The 20,309-nt window shown below is 47.6% G+C and overlaps 33 non-coding genes across 33 annotated transcripts; all 33 read left to right on the top strand.

The window, feature by feature from the left end:
• Window positions 1–133: 133 nt before the first annotated feature.
• On the top strand, window positions 134–252 carry LOC140996844 (5S ribosomal RNA). Its single transcript, XR_012178846.1, has one exon. It is a non-coding gene; the product is annotated as a 5S ribosomal RNA (ribosomal RNA).
• Window positions 253–758: 506 nt separating this feature from the next.
• Window positions 759–877, top strand: LOC140997142 (5S ribosomal RNA). Its single transcript, XR_012179102.1, has one exon. It is a non-coding gene; the product is annotated as a 5S ribosomal RNA (ribosomal RNA).
• A 506-nt stretch (window positions 878–1,383) lies between these two features.
• LOC140997141 (5S ribosomal RNA) lies at window positions 1,384–1,502 on the top strand. Its single transcript, XR_012179101.1, has one exon. It is a non-coding gene; the product is annotated as a 5S ribosomal RNA (ribosomal RNA).
• A 506-nt stretch (window positions 1,503–2,008) lies between these two features.
• Window positions 2,009–2,127, top strand: LOC140997140 (5S ribosomal RNA). Its single transcript, XR_012179100.1, has one exon. It is a non-coding gene; the product is annotated as a 5S ribosomal RNA (ribosomal RNA).
• A 506-nt stretch (window positions 2,128–2,633) lies between these two features.
• LOC140997139 (5S ribosomal RNA) lies at window positions 2,634–2,752 on the top strand. Its single transcript, XR_012179099.1, has one exon. It is a non-coding gene; the product is annotated as a 5S ribosomal RNA (ribosomal RNA).
• Window positions 2,753–3,258: 506 nt separating this feature from the next.
• LOC140997138 (5S ribosomal RNA) lies at window positions 3,259–3,377 on the top strand. The gene has a single exon (XR_012179098.1). It is a non-coding gene; the product is annotated as a 5S ribosomal RNA (ribosomal RNA).
• Window positions 3,378–3,883: 506 nt separating this feature from the next.
• Window positions 3,884–4,002, top strand: LOC140997137 (5S ribosomal RNA). Its single transcript, XR_012179097.1, has one exon. It is a non-coding gene; the product is annotated as a 5S ribosomal RNA (ribosomal RNA).
• Window positions 4,003–4,508: 506 nt separating this feature from the next.
• On the top strand, window positions 4,509–4,627 carry LOC140997136 (5S ribosomal RNA). The gene has a single exon (XR_012179096.1). It is a non-coding gene; the product is annotated as a 5S ribosomal RNA (ribosomal RNA).
• A 506-nt stretch (window positions 4,628–5,133) lies between these two features.
• LOC140997134 (5S ribosomal RNA) lies at window positions 5,134–5,252 on the top strand. Its single transcript, XR_012179094.1, has one exon. It is a non-coding gene; the product is annotated as a 5S ribosomal RNA (ribosomal RNA).
• A 506-nt stretch (window positions 5,253–5,758) lies between these two features.
• On the top strand, window positions 5,759–5,877 carry LOC140997132 (5S ribosomal RNA). Its single transcript, XR_012179093.1, has one exon. It is a non-coding gene; the product is annotated as a 5S ribosomal RNA (ribosomal RNA).
• A 506-nt stretch (window positions 5,878–6,383) lies between these two features.
• Window positions 6,384–6,502, top strand: LOC140997131 (5S ribosomal RNA). The gene has a single exon (XR_012179092.1). It is a non-coding gene; the product is annotated as a 5S ribosomal RNA (ribosomal RNA).
• Window positions 6,503–7,008: 506 nt separating this feature from the next.
• LOC140996834 (5S ribosomal RNA) lies at window positions 7,009–7,127 on the top strand. The gene has a single exon (XR_012178836.1). It is a non-coding gene; the product is annotated as a 5S ribosomal RNA (ribosomal RNA).
• Window positions 7,128–7,633: 506 nt separating this feature from the next.
• On the top strand, window positions 7,634–7,752 carry LOC140997130 (5S ribosomal RNA). Its single transcript, XR_012179091.1, has one exon. It is a non-coding gene; the product is annotated as a 5S ribosomal RNA (ribosomal RNA).
• Window positions 7,753–8,258: 506 nt separating this feature from the next.
• On the top strand, window positions 8,259–8,377 carry LOC140997129 (5S ribosomal RNA). The gene has a single exon (XR_012179090.1). It is a non-coding gene; the product is annotated as a 5S ribosomal RNA (ribosomal RNA).
• A 506-nt stretch (window positions 8,378–8,883) lies between these two features.
• LOC140997127 (5S ribosomal RNA) lies at window positions 8,884–9,002 on the top strand. Its single transcript, XR_012179088.1, has one exon. It is a non-coding gene; the product is annotated as a 5S ribosomal RNA (ribosomal RNA).
• Window positions 9,003–9,508: 506 nt separating this feature from the next.
• LOC140997126 (5S ribosomal RNA) lies at window positions 9,509–9,627 on the top strand. The gene has a single exon (XR_012179087.1). It is a non-coding gene; the product is annotated as a 5S ribosomal RNA (ribosomal RNA).
• Window positions 9,628–10,133: 506 nt separating this feature from the next.
• Window positions 10,134–10,252, top strand: LOC140997125 (5S ribosomal RNA). Its single transcript, XR_012179086.1, has one exon. It is a non-coding gene; the product is annotated as a 5S ribosomal RNA (ribosomal RNA).
• Window positions 10,253–10,758: 506 nt separating this feature from the next.
• On the top strand, window positions 10,759–10,877 carry LOC140997124 (5S ribosomal RNA). The gene has a single exon (XR_012179085.1). It is a non-coding gene; the product is annotated as a 5S ribosomal RNA (ribosomal RNA).
• Window positions 10,878–11,383: 506 nt separating this feature from the next.
• On the top strand, window positions 11,384–11,502 carry LOC140996832 (5S ribosomal RNA). Its single transcript, XR_012178835.1, has one exon. It is a non-coding gene; the product is annotated as a 5S ribosomal RNA (ribosomal RNA).
• Window positions 11,503–12,008: 506 nt separating this feature from the next.
• LOC140997123 (5S ribosomal RNA) lies at window positions 12,009–12,127 on the top strand. The gene has a single exon (XR_012179084.1). It is a non-coding gene; the product is annotated as a 5S ribosomal RNA (ribosomal RNA).
• A 506-nt stretch (window positions 12,128–12,633) lies between these two features.
• On the top strand, window positions 12,634–12,752 carry LOC140997121 (5S ribosomal RNA). The gene has a single exon (XR_012179082.1). It is a non-coding gene; the product is annotated as a 5S ribosomal RNA (ribosomal RNA).
• Window positions 12,753–13,258: 506 nt separating this feature from the next.
• On the top strand, window positions 13,259–13,377 carry LOC140997120 (5S ribosomal RNA). The gene has a single exon (XR_012179081.1). It is a non-coding gene; the product is annotated as a 5S ribosomal RNA (ribosomal RNA).
• Window positions 13,378–13,883: 506 nt separating this feature from the next.
• Window positions 13,884–14,002, top strand: LOC140997119 (5S ribosomal RNA). The gene has a single exon (XR_012179080.1). It is a non-coding gene; the product is annotated as a 5S ribosomal RNA (ribosomal RNA).
• Window positions 14,003–14,508: 506 nt separating this feature from the next.
• LOC140997118 (5S ribosomal RNA) lies at window positions 14,509–14,627 on the top strand. The gene has a single exon (XR_012179079.1). It is a non-coding gene; the product is annotated as a 5S ribosomal RNA (ribosomal RNA).
• A 506-nt stretch (window positions 14,628–15,133) lies between these two features.
• On the top strand, window positions 15,134–15,252 carry LOC140997116 (5S ribosomal RNA). The gene has a single exon (XR_012179078.1). It is a non-coding gene; the product is annotated as a 5S ribosomal RNA (ribosomal RNA).
• Window positions 15,253–15,758: 506 nt separating this feature from the next.
• Window positions 15,759–15,877, top strand: LOC140997115 (5S ribosomal RNA). The gene has a single exon (XR_012179077.1). It is a non-coding gene; the product is annotated as a 5S ribosomal RNA (ribosomal RNA).
• A 506-nt stretch (window positions 15,878–16,383) lies between these two features.
• LOC140997114 (5S ribosomal RNA) lies at window positions 16,384–16,502 on the top strand. The gene has a single exon (XR_012179076.1). It is a non-coding gene; the product is annotated as a 5S ribosomal RNA (ribosomal RNA).
• Window positions 16,503–17,008: 506 nt separating this feature from the next.
• LOC140996840 (5S ribosomal RNA) lies at window positions 17,009–17,127 on the top strand. Its single transcript, XR_012178842.1, has one exon. It is a non-coding gene; the product is annotated as a 5S ribosomal RNA (ribosomal RNA).
• Window positions 17,128–17,633: 506 nt separating this feature from the next.
• On the top strand, window positions 17,634–17,752 carry LOC140996830 (5S ribosomal RNA). Its single transcript, XR_012178833.1, has one exon. It is a non-coding gene; the product is annotated as a 5S ribosomal RNA (ribosomal RNA).
• Window positions 17,753–18,258: 506 nt separating this feature from the next.
• LOC140997113 (5S ribosomal RNA) lies at window positions 18,259–18,377 on the top strand. Its single transcript, XR_012179075.1, has one exon. It is a non-coding gene; the product is annotated as a 5S ribosomal RNA (ribosomal RNA).
• Window positions 18,378–18,883: 506 nt separating this feature from the next.
• Window positions 18,884–19,002, top strand: LOC140997112 (5S ribosomal RNA). The gene has a single exon (XR_012179074.1). It is a non-coding gene; the product is annotated as a 5S ribosomal RNA (ribosomal RNA).
• Window positions 19,003–19,508: 506 nt separating this feature from the next.
• On the top strand, window positions 19,509–19,627 carry LOC140997111 (5S ribosomal RNA). The gene has a single exon (XR_012179073.1). It is a non-coding gene; the product is annotated as a 5S ribosomal RNA (ribosomal RNA).
• A 506-nt stretch (window positions 19,628–20,133) lies between these two features.
• On the top strand, window positions 20,134–20,252 carry LOC140997109 (5S ribosomal RNA). Its single transcript, XR_012179071.1, has one exon. It is a non-coding gene; the product is annotated as a 5S ribosomal RNA (ribosomal RNA).
• The last annotated feature ends 57 nt before the right edge of the window (window positions 20,253–20,309 follow it).

Raw genomic sequence — 20,309 nt, 5'->3', positions numbered from 1 at the left:
ATGAAGGCTCATTTTTCATCCTGGTAACAGGATTTGCTTTATTTCTGGACGTACCCTACCTGCACTCCAAGGCAAAACAATGAAACGCCATCTGAGGGCATCTTCAAAAGGCCTTTTTCGGGGTGCACGTGTGGCTTAAGGCCATACCACTCTGAACACGCCCGATCTCGTCCGATCTCGGAAGCTAAGCAGGGTCGGGCCTGGTTAGTACTTGGATGGGAGACCGCATGGGAATACCAGGTGCTGTAAGCTTTTTGACTTCTCTCTACAGACACCAGGCGGCGCTGCAGCTTCTTCAGTGGAGACAGAGGGTTGAAAAAAAACAGCAGCCTGTCTCTGCTTTTCCGATCATGCAGGCTGTCTGTTAAGGTGGAGCAATGTAAATGGCTAGTCCTTCGCTTCCTGTCTCCACTTCATGCTGTTTTATGCTACTGCTTCATTCCATTTCAGAGGGAAATATGGTACATTTTCCTCCTCTAAACATGTAATTATTTGATCCAATCGAATGCATCAATGAAAACACTGCTGAGACAATGATGTGTCAGTGCTTACCAATCCACTGACAGCTGTTTTCCATACAGCCAAAGCCTGGGAAATGTGAAAACAGGTGACGGCAGAGCTTGCTATGAAGGCTCATTTTTCATCCTGGTAACAGGATTTGCTTTATTTCTGGACGTACCCTACCTGCACTCCAAGGCAAAACAATGAAACGCCATCTGAGGGCATCTTTAAAAGGCCTTTTTCGGGGTGCACGTGTGGCTTACGGCCATACCACTCTGAACACGCCCGATCTCGTCCGATCTCGGAAGCTAAGCAGGGTCGGGCCTGGTTAGTACTTGGATGGGAGACCGCCTGGGAATACCAGGTGCTGTAAGCTTTTTGACTTCTCTCTACAGACACCAGGCGGCGCTGCAGCTTCTTCAGTGGAGACAGAGGGTTGAAAAAAACCAGCAGCCTGTCTCTGCTTTTCCGATCATGCAGGCTGTCTGTTAAGGTGGAGCAATGTAAATGGCTAGTCCTTCGCTTCCTGTCTCCACTTCATGCTGTTTTATGCTACTGCTTCATTCCATTTCAGAGGGAAATATGGTACATTTTCCTCCTCTAAACATGTAATTATTTGATCCAATCGAATGCATCAATGAAAACACTGCTGAGACAATGATGTGTCAGTGCTTACCAATCCACTGACAGCTGTTTTCCATACAGCCAAAGCCTGGGAAATGTGAAAACAGGTGACGGCAGAGCTTGCTATGAAGGCTCATTTTTCATCCTGGTAACAGGATTTGCTTTATTTCTGGACGTACCCTACCTGCACTCCAAGGCAAAACAATGAAACGCCATCTGAGGGCATCTTTAAAAGGCCTTTTTCGGGGTGCACGTGTGGCTTACGGCCATACCACTCTGAACACGCCCGATCTCGTCCGATCTCGGAAGCTAAGCAGGGTCGGGCCTGGTTAGTACTTGGATGGGAGACCGCCTGGGAATACCAGGTGCTGTAAGCTTTTTGACTTCTCTCTACAGACACCAGGCGGCGCTGCAGCTTCTTCAGTGGAGACAGAGGGTTGAAAAAAACCAGCAGCCTGTCTCTGCTTTTCCGATCATGCAGGCTGTCTGTTAAGGTGGAGCAATGTAAATGGCTAGTCCTTCGCTTCCTGTCTCCACTTCATGCTGTTTTATGCTACTGCTTCATTCCATTTCAGAGGGAAATATGGTACATTTTCCTCCTCTAAACATGTAATTATTTGATCCAATTGAATGCATCAATGAAAACACTGCTGAGACAATGATGTGTCAGTGCTTACCAATCCACTGACAGCTGTTTTCCATACAGCCAAAGCCTGGGAAATGTGAAAACAGGTGACGGCAGAGCTTGCTATGAAGGCTCATTTTTCATCCTGGTAACAGGATTTGCTTTATTTCTGGACGTACCCTACCTGCACTCCAAGGCAAAACAATGAAACGCCATCTGAGGGCATCTTCAAAAGGCCTTTTTCGGGGTGCACGTGTGGCTTACGGCCATACCACTCTGAACACGCCCGATCTCGTCCGATCTCGGAAGCTAAGCAGGGTCGGGCCTGGTTAGTACTTGGATGGGAGACCGCCTGGGAATACCAGGTGCTGTAAGCTTTTTGACTTCTCTCTACAGACACCAGGCGGCGCTGCAGCTTCTTCAGTGGAGACAGAGGGTTGAAAAAAACCAGCAGCCTGTCTCTGCTTTTCCGATCATGCAGGCTGTCTGTTAAGGTGGAGCAATGTAAATGGCTAGTCCTTCGCTTCCTGTCTCCACTTCATGCTGTTTTATGCTACTGCTTCATTCCATTTCAGAGGGAAATATGGTACATTTTCCTCCTCTAAACATGTAATTATTTGATCCAATCGAATGCATCAATGAAAACACTGCTGAGACAATGATGTGTCAGTGCTTACCAATCCACTGACAGCTGTTTTCCATACAGCCAAAGCCTGGGAAATGTGAAAACAGGTGACGGCAGAGCTTGCTATGAAGGCTCATTTTTCATCCTGGTAACAGGATTTGCTTTATTTCTGGACGTACCCTACCTGCACTCCAAGGCAAAACAATGAAACGCCATCTGAGGGCATCTTTAAAAGGCCTTTTTCGGGGTGCACGTGTGGCTTACGGCCATACCACTCTGAACACGCCCGATCTCGTCCGATCTCGGAAGCTAAGCAGGGTCGGGCCTGGTTAGTACTTGGATGGGAGACCGCCTGGGAATACCAGGTGCTGTAAGCTTTTTGACTTCTCTCTACAGACACCAGGCGGCGCTGCAGCTTCTTCAGTGGAGACAGAGGGTTGAAAAAAACCAGCAGCCTGTCTCTGCTTTTCCGATCATGCAGGCTGTCTGTTAAGGTGGAGCAATGTAAATGGCTAGTCCTTCGCTTCCTGTCTCCACTTCATGCTGTTTTATGCTACTGCTTCATTCCATTTCAGAGGGAAATATGGTACATTTTCCTCCTCTAAACATGTAATTATTTGATCCAATCGAATGCATCAATGAAAACACTGCTGAGACAATGATGTGTCAGTGCTTACCAATCCACTGACAGCTGTTTTCCATACAGCCAAAGCCTGGGAAATGTGAAAACAGGTGACGGCAGAGCTTGCTATGAAGGCTCATTTTTCATCCTGGTAACAGGATTTGCTTTATTTCTGGACGTACCCTACCTGCACTCCAAGGCAAAACAATGAAACGCCATCTGAGGGCATCTTTAAAAGGCCTTTTTCGGGGTGCACGTGTGGCTTACGGCCATACCACTCTGAACACGCCCGATCTCGTCCGATCTCGGAAGCTAAGCAGGGTCGGGCCTGGTTAGTACTTGGATGGGAGACCGCCTGGGAATACCAGGTGCTGTAAGCTTTTTGACTTCTCTCTACAGACACCAGGCGGCGCTGCAGCTTCTTCAGTGGAGACAGAGGGTTGAAAAAAACCAGCAGCCTGTCTCTGCTTTTCCGATCATGCAGGCTGTCTGTTAAGGTGGAGCAATGTAAATGGCTAGTCCTTCGCTTCCTGTCTCCACTTCATGCTGTTTTATGCTACTGCTTCATTCCATTTCAGAGGGAAATATGGTACATTTTCCTCCTCTAAACATGTAATTATTTGATCCAATTGAATGCATCAATGAAAACACTGCTGAGACAATGATGTGTCAGTGCTTACCAATCCACTGACAGCTGTTTTCCATACAGCCAAAGCCTGGGAAATGTGAAAACAGGTGACGGCAGAGCTTGCTATGAAGGCTCATTTTTCATCCTGGTAACAGGATTTGCTTTATTTCTGGACGTACCCTACCTGCACTCCAAGGCAAAACAATGAAACGCCATCTGAGGGCATCTTCAAAAGGCCTTTTTCGGGGTGCACGTGTGGCTTACGGCCATACCACTCTGAACACGCCCGATCTCGTCCGATCTCGGAAGCTAAGCAGGGTCGGGCCTGGTTAGTACTTGGATGGGAGACCGCCTGGGAATACCAGGTGCTGTAAGCTTTTTGACTTCTCTCTACAGACACCAGGCGGCGCTGCAGCTTCTTCAGTGGAGACAGAGGGTTGAAAAAAAACAGCAGCCTGTCTCTGCTTTTCCGATCATGCAGGCTGTCTGTTAAGGTGGAGCAATGTAAATGGCTAGTCCTTCGCTTCCTGTCTCCACTTCATGCTGTTTTATGCTACTGCTTCATTCCATTTCAGAGGGAAATATGGTACATTTTCCTCCTCTAAACATGTAATTATTTGATCCAATCGAATGCATCAATGAAAACACTGCTGAGACAATGATGTGTCAGTGCTTACCAATCCACTGACAGCTGTTTTCCATACAGCCAAAGCCTGGGAAATGTGAAAACAGGTGACGGCAGAGCTTGCTATGAAGGCTCATTTTTCATCCTGGTAACAGGATTTGCTTTATTTCTGGACGTACCCTACCTGCACTCCAAGGCAAAACAATGAAACGCCATCTGAGGGCATCTTTAAAAGGCCTTTTTCGGGGTGCACGTGTGGCTTACGGCCATACCACTCTGAACACGCCCGATCTCGTCCGATCTCGGAAGCTAAGCAGGGTCGGGCCTGGTTAGTACTTGGATGGGAGACCGCCTGGGAATACCAGGTGCTGTAAGCTTTTTGACTTCTCTCTACAGACACCAGGCGGCGCTGCAGCTTCTTCAGTGGAGACAGAGGGTTGAAAAAAAACAGCAGCCTGTCTCTGCTTTTCCGATCATGCAGGCTGTCTGTTAAGGTGGAGCAATGTAAATGGCTAGTCCTTCGCTTCCTGTCTCCACTTCATGCTGTTTTATGCTACTGCTTCATTCCATTTCAGAGGGAAATATGGTACATTTTCCTCCTCTAAACATGTAATTATTTGATCCAATCGAATGCATCAATGAAAACACTGCTGAGACAATGATGTGTCAGTGCTTACCAATCCACTGACAGCTGTTTTCCATACAGCCAAAGCCTGGGAAATGTGAAAACAGGTGACGGCAGAGCTTGCTATGAAGGCTCATTTTTCATCCTGGTAACAGGATTTGCTTTATTTCTGGACGTACCCTACCTGCACTCCAAGGCAAAACAATGAAACGCCATCTGAGGGCATCTTTAAAAGGCCTTTTTCGGGGTGCACGTGTGGCTTACGGCCATACCACTCTGAACACGCCCGATCTCGTCCGATCTCGGAAGCTAAGCAGGGTCGGGCCTGGTTAGTACTTGGATGGGAGACCGCCTGGGAATACCAGGTGCTGTAAGCTTTTTGACTTCTCTCTACAGACACCAGGCGGCGCTGCAGCTTCTTCAGTGGAGACAGAGGGTTGAAAAAAACCAGCAGCCTGTCTCTGCTTTTCCGATCATGCAGGCTGTCTGTTAAGGTGGAGCAATGTAAATGGCTAGTCCTTCGCTTCCTGTCTCCACTTCATGCTGTTTTATGCTACTGCTTCATTCCATTTCAGAGGGAAATATGGTACATTTTCCTCCTCTAAACATGTAATTATTTGATCCAATCGAATGCATCAATGAAAACACTGCTGAGACAATGATGTGTCAGTGCTTACCAATCCACTGACAGCTGTTTTCCATACAGCCAAAGCCTGGGAAATGTGAAAACAGGTGACGGCAGAGCTTGCTATGAAGGCTCATTTTTCATCCTGGTAACAGGATTTGCTTTATTTCTGGACGTACCCTACCTGCACTCCAAGGCAAAACAATGAAACGCCATCTGAGGGCATCTTTAAAAGGCCTTTTTCGGGGTGCACGTGTGGCTTACGGCCATACCACTCTGAACACGCCCGATCTCGTCCGATCTCGGAAGCTAAGCAGGGTCGGGCCTGGTTAGTACTTGGATGGGAGACCGCCTGGGAATACCAGGTGCTGTAAGCTTTTTGACTTCTCTCTACAGACACCAGGCGGCGCTGCAGCTTCTTCAGTGGAGACAGAGGGTTGAAAAAAACCAGCAGCCTGTCTCTGCTTTTCCGATCATGCAGGCTGTCTGTTAAGGTGGAGCAATGTAAATGGCTAGTCCTTCGCTTCCTGTCTCCACTTCATGCTGTTTTATGCTACTGCTTCATTCCATTTCAGAGGGAAATATGGTACATTTTCCTCCTCTAAACATGTAATTATTTGATCCAATTGAATGCATCAATGAAAACACTGCTGAGACAATGATGTGTCAGTGCTTACCAATCCACTGACAGCTGTTTTCCATACAGCCAAAGCCTGGGAAATGTGAAAACAGCTGACGGCAGAGCTTGCTATGAAGGCTCATTTTTCATCCTGGTAACAGGATTTGCTTTATTTCTGGACGTACCCTACCTGCACTCCAAGGCAAAACAATGAAACGCCATCTGAGGGCATCTTCAAAAGGCCTTTTTCGGGGTGCACGTGTGGCTTACGGCCATACCACTCTGAACACGCCCGATCTCGTCCGATCTCGGAAGCTAAGCAGGGTCGGGCCTGGTTAGTACTTGGATGGGAGACCGCCTGGGAATACCAGGTGCTGTAAGCTTTTTGACTTCTCTCTACAGACACCAGGCGGCGCTGCAGCTTCTTCAGTGGAGACAGAGGGTTGAAAAAAAACAGCAGCCTGTCTCTGCTTTTCCGATCATGCAGGCTGTCTGTTAAGGTGGAGCAATGTAAATGGCTAGTCCTTCGCTTCCTGTCTCCACTTCATGCTGTTTTATGCTACTGCTTCATTCCATTTCAGAGGGAAATATGGTACATTTTCCTCCTCTAAACATGTAATTATTTGATCCAATTGAATGCATCAATGAAAACACTGCTGAGACAATGATGTGTCAGTGCTTACCAATCCACTGACAGCTGTTTTCCATACAGCCAAAGCCTGGGAAATGTGAAAACAGCTGACGGCAGAGTTTGCTATGAAGGCTCATTTTTCATCCTGGTAACAGGATTTGCTTTATTTCTGGACGTACCCTACCTGCACTCCAAGGCAAAACAATGAAACGCCATCTGAGGGCATCTTCAAAAGGCCTTTTTCGGGGTGCACGTGTGGCTTAAGGCCATACCACTCTGAACACGCCCGATCTCGTCCGATCTCGGAAGCTAAGCAGGGTCGGGCCTGGTTAGTACTTGGATGGGAGACCGCCTGGGAATACCAGGTGCTGTAAGCTTTTTGACTTCTCTCTACAGACACCAGGCGGCGCTGCAGCTTCTTCAGTGGAGACAGAGGGTTGAAAAAAAACAGCAGCCTGTCTCTGCTTTTCCGATCATGCAGGCTGTCTGTTAAGGTGGAGCAATGTAAATGGCTAGTCCTTCGCTTCCTGTCTCCACTTCATGCTGTTTTATGCTACTGCTTCATTCCATTTCAGAGGGAAATATGGTACATTTTCCTCCTCTAAACATGTAATTATTTGATCCAATCGAATGCATCAATGAAAACACTGCTGAGACAATGATGTGTCAGTGCTTACCAATCCACTGACAGCTGTTTTCCATACAGCCAAAGCCTGGGAAATGTGAAAACAGGTGACGGCAGAGCTTGCTATGAAGGCTCATTTTTCATCCTGGTAACAGGATTTGCTTTATTTCTGGACGTACCCTACCTGCACTCCAAGGCAAAACAATGAAACGCCTTCTGAGGGCATCTTTAAAAGGCCTTTTTCGGGGTGCACGTGTGGCTTACGGCCATACCACTCTGAACACGCCCGATCTCGTCCGATCTCGGAAGCTAAGCAGGGTCGGGCCTGGTTAGTACTTGGATGGGAGACCGCCTGGGAATACCAGGTGCTGTAAGCTTTTTGACTTCTCTCTACAGACACCAGGCGGCGCTGCAGCTTCTTCAGTGGAGACAGAGGGTTGAAAAAAACCAGCAGCCTGTCTCTGCTTTTCCGATCATGCAGGCTGTCTGTTAAGGTGGAGCAATGTAAATGGCTAGTCCTTCGCTTCCTGTCTCCACTTCATGCTGTTTTATGCTACTGCTTCATTCCATTTCAGAGGGAAATATGGTACATTTTCCTCCTCTAAACATGTAATTATTTGATCCAATCGAATGCATCAATGAAAACACTGCTGAGACAATGATGTGTCAGTGCTTACCAATCCACTGACAGCTGTTTTCCATACAGCCAAAGCCTGGGAAATGTGAAAACAGGTGACGGCAGAGCTTGCTATGAAGGCTCATTTTTCATCCTGGTAACAGGATTTGCTTTATTTCTGGACGTACCCTACCTGCACTCCAAGGCAAAACAATGAAACGCCATCTGAGGGCATCTTTAAAAGGCCTTTTTCGGGGTGCACGTGTGGCTTACGGCCATACCACTCTGAACACGCCCGATCTCGTCCGATCTCGGAAGCTAAGCAGGGTCGGGCCTGGTTAGTACTTGGATGGGAGACCGCCTGGGAATACCAGGTGCTGTAAGCTTTTTGACTTCTCTCTACAGACACCAGGCGGCGCTGCAGCTTCTTCAGTGGAGACAGAGGGTTGAAAAAAACCAGCAGCCTGTCTCTGCTTTTCCGATCATGCAGGCTGTCTGTTAAGGTGGAGCAATGTAAATGGCTAGTCCTTCGCTTCCTGTCTCCACTTCATGCTGTTTTATGCTACTGCTTCATTCCATTTCAGAGGGAAATATGGTACATTTTCCTCCTCTAAACATGTAATTATTTGATCCAATTGAATGCATCAATGAAAACACTGCTGAGACAATGATGTGTCAGTGCTTACCAATCCACTGACAGCTGTTTTCCATACAGCCAAAGCCTGGGAAATGTGAAAACAGGTGACGGCAGAGCTTGCTATGAAGGCTCATTTTTCATCCTGGTAACAGGATTTGCTTTATTTCTGGACGTACCCTACCTGCACTCCAAGGCAAAACAATGAAACGCCATCTGAGGGCATCTTCAAAAGGCCTTTTTCGGGGTGCACGTGTGGCTTACGGCCATACCACTCTGAACACGCCCGATCTCGTCCGATCTCGGAAGCTAAGCAGGGTCGGGCCTGGTTAGTACTTGGATGGGAGACCGCCTGGGAATACCAGGTGCTGTAAGCTTTTTGACTTCTCTCTACAGACACCAGGCGACGCTGCAGCTTCTTCAGTGGAGACAGAGGGTTGAAAAAAAACAGCAGCCTGTCTCTGCTTTTCCGATCATGCAGGCTGTCTGTTAAGGTGGAGCAATGTAAATGGCTAGTCCTTCGCTTCCTGTCTCCACTTCATGCTGTTTTATGCTACTGCTTCATTCCATTTCAGAGGGAAATATGGTACATTTTCCTCCTCTAAACATGTAATTATTTGATCCAATCGAATGCATCAATGAAAACACTGCTGAGACAATGATGTGTCAGTGCTTACCAATCCACTGACAGCTGTTTTCCATACAGCCAAAGCCTGGGAAATGTGAAAACAGGTGACGGCAGAGCTTGCTATGAAGGCTCATTTTTCATCCTGGTAACAGGATTTGCTTTATTTCTGGACGTACCCTACCTGCACTCCAAGGCAAAACAATGAAACGCCATCTGAGGGCATCTTTAAAAGGCCTTTTTCGGGGTGCACGTGTGGCTTACGGCCATACCACTCTGAACACGCCCGATCTCGTCCGATCTCGGAAGCTAAGCAGGGTCGGGCCTGGTTAGTACTTGGATGGGAGACCGCCTGGGAATACCAGGTGCTGTAAGCTTTTTGACTTCTCTCTACAGACACCAGGCGGCGCTGCAGCTTCTTCAGTGGAGACAGAGGGTTGAAAAAAACCAGCAGCCTGTCTCTGCTTTTCCGATCATGCAGGCTGTCTGTTAAGGTGGAGCAATGTAAATGGCTAGTCCTTCGCTTCCTGTCTCCACTTCATGCTGTTTTATGCTACTGCTTCATTCCATTTCAGAGGGAAATATGGTACATTTTCCTCCTCTAAACATGTAATTATTTGATCCAATTGAATGCATCAATGAAAACACTGCTGAGACAATGATGTGTCAGTGCTTACCAATCCACTGACAGCTGTTTTCCATACAGCCAAAGCCTGGGAAATGTGAAAACAGCTGACGGCAGAGCTTGCTATGAAGGCTCATTTTTCATCCTGGTAACAGGATTTGCTTTATTTCTGGACGTACCCTACCTGCACTCCAAGGCAAAACAATGAAACGCCATCTGAGGGCATCTTCAAAAGGCCTTTTTCGGGGTGCACGTGTGGCTTACGGCCATACCACTCTGAACACGCCCGATCTCGTCCGATCTCGGAAGCTAAGCAGGGTCGGGCCTGGTTAGTACTTGGATGGGAGACCGCCTGGGAATACCAGGTGCTGTAAGCTTTTTGACTTCTCTCTACAGACACCAGGCGGCGCTGCAGCTTCTTCAGTGGAGACAGAGGGTTGAAAAAAAACAGCAGCCTGTCTCTGCTTTTCCGATCATGCAGGCTGTCTGTTAAGGTGGAGCAATGTAAATGGCTAGTCCTTCGCTTCCTGTCTCCACTTCATGCTGTTTTATGCTACTGCTTCATTCCATTTCAGAGGGAAATATGGTACATTTTCCTCCTCTAAACATGTAATTATTTGATCCAATCGAATGCATCAATGAAAACACTGCTGAGACAATGATGTGTCAGTGCTTACCAATCCACTGACAGCTGTTTTCCATACAGCCAAAGCCTGGGAAATGTGAAAACAGGTGACGGCAGAGCTTGCTATGAAGGCTCATTTTTCATCCTGGTAACAGGATTTGCTTTATTTCTGGACGTACCCTACCTGCACTCCAAGGCAAAACAATGAAACGCCATCTGAGGGCATCTTTAAAAGGCCTTTTTCGGGGTGCACGTGTGGCTTACGGCCATACCACTCTGAACACGCCCGATCTCGTCCGATCTCGGAAGCTAAGCAGGGTCGGGCCTGGTTAGTACTTGGATGGGAGACCGCCTGGGAATACCAGGTGCTGTAAGCTTTTTGACTTCTCTCTACAGACACCAGGCGGCGCTGCAGCTTCTTCAGTGGAGACAGAGGGTTGAAAAAAACCAGCAGCCTGTCTCTGCTTTTCCGATCATGCAGGCTGTCTGTTAAGGTGGAGCAATGTAAATGGCTAGTCCTTCGCTTCCTGTCTCCACTTCATGCTGTTTTATGCTACTGCTTCATTCCATTTCAGAGGGAAATATGGTACATTTTCCTCCTCTAAACATGTAATTATTTGATCCAATTGAATGCATCAATGAAAACACTGCTGAGACAATGATGTGTCAGTGCTTACCAATCCACTGACAGCTGTTTTCCATACAGCCAAAGCCTGGGAAATGTGAAAACAGCTGACGGCAGAGCTTGCTATGAAGGCTCATTTTTCATCCTGGTAACAGGATTTGCTTTATTTCTGGACGTACCCTACCTGCACTCCAAGGCAAAACAATGAAACGCCATCTGAGGGCATCTTCAAAAGGCCTTTTTCGGGGTGCACGTGTGGCTTAAGGCCATACCACTCTGAACACGCCCGATCTCGTCCGATCTCGGAAGCTAAGCAGGGTCGGGCCTGGTTAGTACTTGGATGGGAGACCGCCTGGGAATACCAGGTGCTGTAAGCTTTTTGACTTCTCTCTACAGACACCAGGCGGCGCTGCAGCTTCTTCAGTGGAGACAGAGGGTTGAAAAAAAACAGCAGCCTGTCTCTGCTTTTCCGATCATGCAGGCTGTCTGTTAAGGTGGAGCAATGTAAATGGCTAGTCCTTCGCTTCCTGTCTCCACTTCATGCTGTTTTATGCTACTGCTTCATTCCATTTCAGAGGGAAATATGGTACATTTTCCTCCTCTAAACATGTAATTATTTGATCCAATCGAATGCATCAATGAAAACACTGCTGAGACAATGATGTGTCAGTGCTTACCAATCCACTGACAGCTGTTTTCCATACAGCCAAAGCCTGGGAAATGTGAAAACAGGTGACGGCAGAGCTTGCTATGAAGGCTCATTTTTCATCCTGGTAACAGGATTTGCTTTATTTCTGGACGTACCCTACCTGCACTCCAAGGCAAAACAATGAAACGCCATCTGAGGGCATCTTTAAAAGGCCTTTTTCGGGGTGCACGTGTGGCTTACGGCCATACCACTCTGAACACGCCCGATCTCGTCCGATCTCGGAAGCTAAGCAGGGTCGGGCCTGGTTAGTACTTGGATGGGAGACCGCCTGGGAATACCAGGTGCTGTAAGCTTTTTGACTTCTCTCTACAGACACCAGGCGGCGCTGCAGCTTCTTCAGTGGAGACAGAGGGTTGAAAAAAACCAGCAGCCTGTCTCTGCTTTTCCGATCATGCAGGCTGTCTGTTAAGGTGGAGCAATGTAAATGGCTAGTCCTTCGCTTCCTGTCTCCACTTCATGCTGTTTTATGCTACTGCTTCATTCCATTTCAGAGGGAAATATGGTACATTTTCCTCCTCTAAACATGTAATTATTTGATCCAATCGAATGCATCAATGAAAACACTGCTGAGACAATGATGTGTCAGTGCTTACCAATCCACTGACAGCTGTTTTCCATACAGCCAAAGCCTGGGAAATGTGAAAACAGGTGACGGCAGAGCTTGCTATGAAGGCTCATTTTTCATCCTGGTAACAGGATTTGCTTTATTTCTGGACGTACCCTACCTGCACTCCAAGGCAAAACAATGAAACGCCATCTGAGGGCATCTTTAAAAGGCCTTTTTCGGGGTGCACGTGTGGCTTACGGCCATACCACTCTGAACACGCCCGATCTCGTCCGATCTCGGAAGCTAAGCAGGGTCGGGCCTGGTTAGTACTTGGATGGGAGACCGCCTGGGAATACCAGGTGCTGTAAGCTTTTTGACTTCTCTCTACAGACACCAGGCGGCGCTGCAGCTTCTTCAGTGGAGACAGAGGGTTGAAAAAAACCAGCAGCCTGTCTCTGCTTTTCCGATCATGCAGGCTGTCTGTTAAGGTGGAGCAATGTAAATGGCTAGTCCTTCGCTTCCTGTCTCCACTTCATGCTGTTTTATGCTACTGCTTCATTCCATTTCAGAGGGAAATATGGTACATTTTCCTCCTCTAAACATGTAATTATTTGATCCAATTGAATGCATCAATGAAAACACTGCTGAGACAATGATGTGTCAGTGCTTACCAATCCACTGACAGCTGTTTTCCATACAGCCAAAGCCTGGGAAATGTGAAAACAGGTGACGGCAGAGCTTGCTATGAAGGCTCATTTTTCATCCTGGTAACAGGATTTGCTTTATTTCTGGACGTACCCTACCTGCACTCCAAGGCAAAACAATGAAACGCCATCTGAGGGCATCTTCAAAAGGCCTTTTTCGGGGTGCACGTGTGGCTTACGGCCATACCACTCTGAACACGCCCGATCTCGTCCGATCTCGGAAGCTAAGCAGGGTCGGGCCTGGTTAGTACTTGGATGGGAGACCGCCTGGGAATACCAGGTGCTGTAAGCTTTTTGACTTCTCTCTACAGACACCAGGCGACGCTGCAGCTTCTTCAGTGGAGACAGAGGGTTGAAAAAAAACAGCAGCCTGTCTCTGCTTTTCCGATCATGCAGGCTGTCTGTTAAGGTGGAGCAATGTAAATGGCTAGTCCTTCGCTTCCTGTCTCCACTTCATGCTGTTTTATGCTACTGCTTCATTCCATTTCAGAGGGAAATATGGTACATTTTCCTCCTCTAAACATGTAATTATTTGATCCAATCGAATGCATCAATGAAAACACTGCTGAGACAATGATGTGTCAGTGCTTACCAATCCACTGACAGCTGTTTTCCATACAGCCAAAGCCTGGGAAATGTGAAAACAGGTGACGGCAGAGCTTGCTATGAAGGCTCATTTTTCATCCTGGTAACAGGATTTGCTTTATTTCTGGACGTACCCTACCTGCACTCCAAGGCAAAACAATGAAACGCCATCTGAGGGCATCTTTAAAAGGCCTTTTTCGGGGTGCACGTGTGGCTTACGGCCATACCACTCTGAACACGCCCGATCTCGTCCGATCTCGGAAGCTAAGCAGGGTCGGGCCTGGTTAGTACTTGGATGGGAGACCGCCTGGGAATACCAGGTGCTGTAAGCTTTTTGACTTCTCTCTACAGACACCAGGCGGCGCTGCAGCTTCTTCAGTGGAGACAGAGGGTTGAAAAAAACCAGCAGCCTGTCTCTGCTTTTCCGATCATGCAGGCTGTCTGTTAAGGTGGAGCAATGTAAATGGCTAGTCCTTCGCTTCCTGTCTCCACTTCATGCTGTTTTATGCTACTGCTTCATTCCATTTCAGAGGGAAATATGGTACATTTTCCTCCTCTAAACATGTAATTATTTGATCCAATTGAATGCATCAATGAAAACACTGCTGAGACAATGATGTGTCAGTGCTTACCAATCCACTGACAGCTGTTTTCCATACAGCCAAAGCCTGGGAAATGTGAAAACAGCTGACGGCAGAGCTTGCTATGAAGGCTCATTTTTCATCCTGGTAACAGGATTTGCTTTATTTCTGGACGTACCCTACCTGCACTCCAAGGCAAAACAATGAAACGCCATCTGAGGGCATCTTCAAAAGGCCTTTTTCGGGGTGCACGTGTGGCTTACGGCCATACCACTCTGAACACGCCCGATCTCGTCCGATCTCGGAAGCTAAGCAGGGTCGGGCCTGGTTAGTACTTGGATGGGAGACCGCCTGGGAATACCAGGTGCTGTAAGCTTTTTGACTTCTCTCTACAGACACCAGGCGGCGCTGCAGCTTCTTCAGTGGAGACAGAGGGTTGAAAAAAAACAGCAGCCTGTCTCTGCTTTTCCGATCATGCAGGCTGTCTGTTAAGGTGGAGCAATGTAAATGGCTAGTCCTTCGCTTCCTGTCTCCACTTCATGCTGTTTTATGCTACTGCTTCATTCCATTTCAGAGGGAAATATGGTACATTTTCCTCCTCTAAACATGTAATTATTTGATCCAATCGAATGCATCAATGAAAACACTGCTGAGACAATGATGTGTCAGTGCTTACCAATCCACTGACAGCTGTTTTCCATACAGCCAAAGCCTGGGAAATGTGAAAACAGGTGACGGCAGAGCTTGCTATGAAGGCTCATTTTTCATCCTGGTAACAGGATTTGCTTTATTTCTGGACGTACCCTACCTGCACTCCAAGGCAAAACAATGAAACGCCATCTGAGGGCATCTTTAAAAGGCCTTTTTCGGGGTGCACGTGTGGCTTACGGCCATACCACTCTGAACACGCCCGATCTCGTCCGATCTCGGAAGCTAAGCAGGGTCGGGCCTGGTTAGTACTTGGATGGGAGACCGCCTGGGAATACCAGGTGCTGTAAGCTTTTTGACTTCTCTCTACAGACACCAGGCGGCGCTGCAGCTTCTTCAGTGGAGACAGAGGGTTGAAAAAAACCAGCAGCCTGTCTCTGCTTTTCCGATCATGCAGGCTGTCTGTTAAGGTGGAGCAATGTAAATGGCTAGTCCTTCGCTTCCTGTCTCCACTTCATGCTGTTTTATGCTACTGCTTCATTCCATTTCAGAGGGAAATATGGTACATTTTCCTCCTCTAAACATGTAATTATTTGATCCAATTGAATGCATCAATGAAAACACTGCTGAGACAATGATGTGTCAGTGCTTACCAATCCACTGACAGCTGTTTTCCATACAGCCAAAGCCTGGGAAATGTGAAAACAGGTGACGGCAGAGCTTGCTATGAAGGCTCATTTTTCATCCTGGTAACAGGATTTGCTTTATTTCTGGACGTACCCTACCTGCACTCCAAGGCAAAACAATGAAACGCCATCTGAGGGCATCTTTAAAAGGCCTTTTTCGGGGTGCACGTGTGGCTTACGGCCATACCACTCTGAACACGCCCGATCTCGTCCGATCTCGGAAGCTAAGCAGGGTCGGGCCTGGTTAGTACTTGGATGGGAGACCGCCTGGGAATACCAGGTGCTGTAAGCTTTTTGACTTCTCTCTACAGACACCAGGCGGCGCTGCAGCTTCTTCAGTGGAGACAGAGGGTTGAAAAAAACCAGCAGCCTGTCTCTGCTTTTCCGATCATGCAGGCTGTCTGTTAAGGTGGAGCAATGTAAATGGCTAGTCCTTCGCTTCCTGTCTCCACTTCATGCTGTTTTATGCTACTGCTTCATTCCATTTCAGAGGGAAATATGGTACATTTTCCTCCTCTAAACATGTAATTATTTGATCCAATTGAATGCATCAATGAAAACACTGCTGAGACAATGATGTGTCAGTGCTTACCAATCCACTGACAGCTGTTTTCCATACAGCCAAAGCCTGGGAAATGTGAAAACAGGTGACGGCAGAGCTTGCTATGAAGGCTCATTTTTCATCCTGGTAACAGGATTTGCTTTATTTCTGGACGTACCCTACCTGCACTCCAAGGCAAAACAATGAAACGCCATCTGAGGGCATCTTCAAAAGGCCTTTTTCGGGGTGCACGTGTGGCTTACGGCCATACCACTCTGAACACGCCCGATCTCGTCCGATCTCGGAAGCTAAGCAGGGTCGGGCCTGGTTAGTACTTGGATGGGAGACCGCCTGGGAATACCAGGTGCTGTAAGCTTTTTGACTTCTCTCTACAGACACCAGGCGGCGCTGCAGCTTCTTCAGTGGAGACAGAGGGTTGAAAAAAAACAGCAGCCTGTCTCTGCTTTTCCGATCATGCAGGCTGTCTGTTAAGGTGGAGCAATGTAAATGGCTAGTCCTTCGCTTCCTGTCTCCACTTCATGCTGTTTTATGCTACTGCTTCATTCCATTTCAGAGGGAAATATGGTACATTTTCCTCCTCTAAACATGTAATTATTTGATCCAATCGAATGCATCAATGAAAACACTGCTGAGACAATGATGTGTCAGTGCTTATCAATCCACTGACAGCTGTTTTCCATACAGCCAAAGCCTGGGAAATGTGAAAACAGGTGACGGCAGAGCTTGCTATGAAGGCTCATTTTTCATCCTGGTAACAGGATTTGCTTTATTTCTGGACGTACCCTACCTGCACTCCAAGGCAAAACAATGAAACGCCATCTGAGGGCATCTTTAAAAGGCCTTTTTCGGGGTGCACGTGTGGCTTACGGCCATACCACTCTGAACACGCCCGATCTCGTCCGATCTCGGAAGCTAAGCAGGGTCGGGCCTGGTTAGTACTTGGATTGGAGACCGCCTGGGAATACCAGGTGCTGTAAGCTTTTTGACTTCTCTCTACAGACACCAGGCGGCGCTGCAGCTTCTTCAGTGGAGACAGAGGGTTGAAAAAAACCAGCAGCCTGTCTCTGCTTTTCCGATCATGCAGGCTGTCTGTTAAGGTGGAGCAATGTAAATGGCTAGTCCTTCGCTTCCTGTCTCCACTTCATGCTGTTTTATGCTACTGCTTCATTCCATTTCAGAGGGAAATATGGTACATTTTCCTCCTCTAAACATGTAATTATTTGATCCAATTGAATGCATCAATGAAAACACTGCTGAGACAATGATGTGTCAGTGCTTACCAATCCACTGACAGCTGTTTTCCATACAGCCAAAGCCTGGGAAATGTGAAAACAGCTGACGGCAGAGCTTGCTATGAAGGCTCATTTTTCATCCTGGTAACAGGATTTGCTTTATTTCTGGACGTACCCTACCTGCACTCCAAGGCAAAACAATGAAACGCCATCTGAGGGCATCTTCAAAAGGCCTTTTTCGGGGTGCACGTGTGGCTTAAGGCCATACCACTCTGAACACGCCCGATCTCGTCCGATCTCGGAAGCTAAGCAGGGTCGGGCCTGGTTAGTACTTGGATGGGAGACCGCCTGGGAATACCAGGTGCTGTAAGCTTTTTGACTTCTCTCTACAGACACCAGGCGGCGCTGCAGCTTCTTCAGTGGAGACAGAGGGTTGAAAAAAAACAGCAGCCTGTCTCTGCTTTTCCGATCATGCAGGCTGTCTGTTAAGGTGGAGCAATGTAAATGGCTAGTCCTTCGCTTCCTGTCTCCACTTCATGCTGTTTTATGCTACTGCTTCATTCCATTTCAGAGGGAAATATGGTACATTTTCCTCCTCTAAACATGTAATTATTTGATCCAATCGAATGCATCAATGAAAACACTGCTGAGACAATGATGTGTCAGTGCTTACCAATCCACTGACAGCTGTTTTCCATACAGCCAAAGCCTGGGAAATGTGAAAACAGGTGACGGCAGAGCTTGCTATGAAGGCTCATTTTTCATCCTGGTAACAGGATTTGCTTTATTTCTGGACGTACCCTACCTGCACTCCAAGGCAAAACAATGAAACGCCATCTGAGGGCATCTTTAAAAGGCCTTTTTCGGGGTGCACGTGTGGCTTACGGCCATACCACTCTGAACACGCCCGATCTCGTCCGATCTCGGAAGCTAAGCAGGGTCGGGCCTGGTTAGTACTTGGATGGGAGACCGCCTGGGAATACCAGGTGCTGTAAGCTTTTTGACTTCTCTCTACAGACACCAGGCGGCGCTGCAGCTTCTTCAGTGGAGACAGAGGGTTGAAAAAAACCAGCAGCCTGTCTCTGCTTTTCCGATCATGCAGGCTGTCTGTTAAGGTGGAGCAATGTAAATGGCTAGTCCTTCGCTTCCTGTCTCCACTTCATGCTGTTTTATGCTACTGCTTCATTCCATTTCAGAGGGAAATATGGTACATTTTCCTCCTCTAAACATGTAATTATTTGATCCAATCGAATGCATCAATGAAAACACTGCTGAGACAATGATGTGTCAGTGCTTACCAATCCACTGACAGCTGTTTTCCATACAGCCAAAGCCTGGGAAATGTGAAAACAGGTGACGGCAGAGCTTGCTATGAAGGCTCATTTTTCATCCTGGTAACAGGATTTGCTTTATTTCTGGACGTACCCTACCTGCACTCCAAGGCAAAACAATGAAACGCCATCTGAGGGCATCTTCAAAAGGCCTTTTTCGGGGTGCACGTGTGGCTTACGGCCATACCACTCTGAACACGCCCGATCTCGTCCGATCTCGGAAGCTAAGCAGGGTCGGGCCTGGTTAGTACTTGGATGGGAGACCGCCTGGGAATACCAGGTGCTGTAAGCTTTTTGACTTCTCTCTACAGACACCAGGCGGCGCTGCAGCTTCTTCAGTGGAGACAGAGGGTTGAAAAAAACCAGCAGCCTGTCTCTGCTTTTCCGATCATGCAGGCTGTCTGTTAAGGTGGAGCAATGTAAATGGCTAGTCCTTCGCTTCCTGTCTCCACTTCATGCTGTTTTATGCTACTGCTTCATTCCATTTCAGAGGGAAATATGGTACATTTTCCTCCTCTAAACATGTAATTATTTGATCCAATCGAATGCATCAATGAAAACACTGCTGAGACAATGATGTGTCAGTGCTTACCAATCCACTGACAGCTGTTTTCCATACAGCCAAAGCCTGGGAAATGTGAAAACAGGTGACGGCAGAGCTTGCTATGAAGGCTCATTTTTCATCCTGGTAACAGGATTTGCTTTATTTCTGGACGTACCCTACCTGCACTCCAAGGCAAAACAATGAAACGCCATCTGAGGGCATCTTTAAAAGGCCTTTTTCGGGGTGCACGTGTGGCTTACGGCCATACCACTCTGAACACGCCCGATCTCGTCCGATCTCGGAAGCTAAGCAGGGTCGGGCCTGGTTAGTACTTGGATGGGAGACCGCCTGGGAATACCAGGTGCTGTAAGCTTTTTGACTTCTCTCTACAGACACCAGGCGGCGCTGCAGCTTCTTCAGTGGAGACAGAGGGTTGAAAAAAACCAGCAGCCTGTCTCTGCTTTTCCGATCATGCAGGCTGTCTGTTAAGGTGGAGCAATGTAAATGGCTAGTCCTTCGCTTCCTGTCTCCACTTCATGCTGTTTTATGCTACTGCTTCATTCCATTTCAGAGGGAAATATGGTACATTTTCCTCCTCTAAACATGTAATTATTTGATCCAATTGAATGCATCAATGAAAACACTGCTGAGACAATGATGTGTCAGTGCTTACCAATCCACTGACAGCTGTTTTCCATACAGCCAAAGCCTGGGAAATGTGAAAACAGGTGACGGCAGAGCTTGCTATGAAGGCTCATTTTTCATCCTGGTAACAGGATTTGCTTTATTTCTGGACGTACCCTACCTGCACTCCAAGGCAAAACAATGAAACGCCATCTGAGGGCATCTTCAAAAGGCCTTTTTCGGGGTGCACGTGTGGCTTACGGCCATACCACTCTGAACACGCCCGATCTCGTCCGATCTCGGAAGCTAAGCAGGGTCGGGCCTGGTTAGTACTTGGATGGGAGACCGCCTGGGAATACCAGGTGCTGTAAGCTTTTTGACTTCTCTCTACAGACACCAGGCGGCGCTGCAGCTTCTTCAGTGGAGACAGA

This window comes from Pagrus major, chromosome 5 (genome assembly GCF_040436345.1).
Source record: "Pagrus major chromosome 5, Pma_NU_1.0".
In the NCBI taxonomy this organism is placed as follows: Eukaryota; Metazoa; Chordata; class Actinopteri; order Spariformes; family Sparidae; genus Pagrus; species Pagrus major.
Note: the sequence above shows the minus strand (reverse complement) of the source record. Positions and strands in the feature narration are given on the sequence as shown.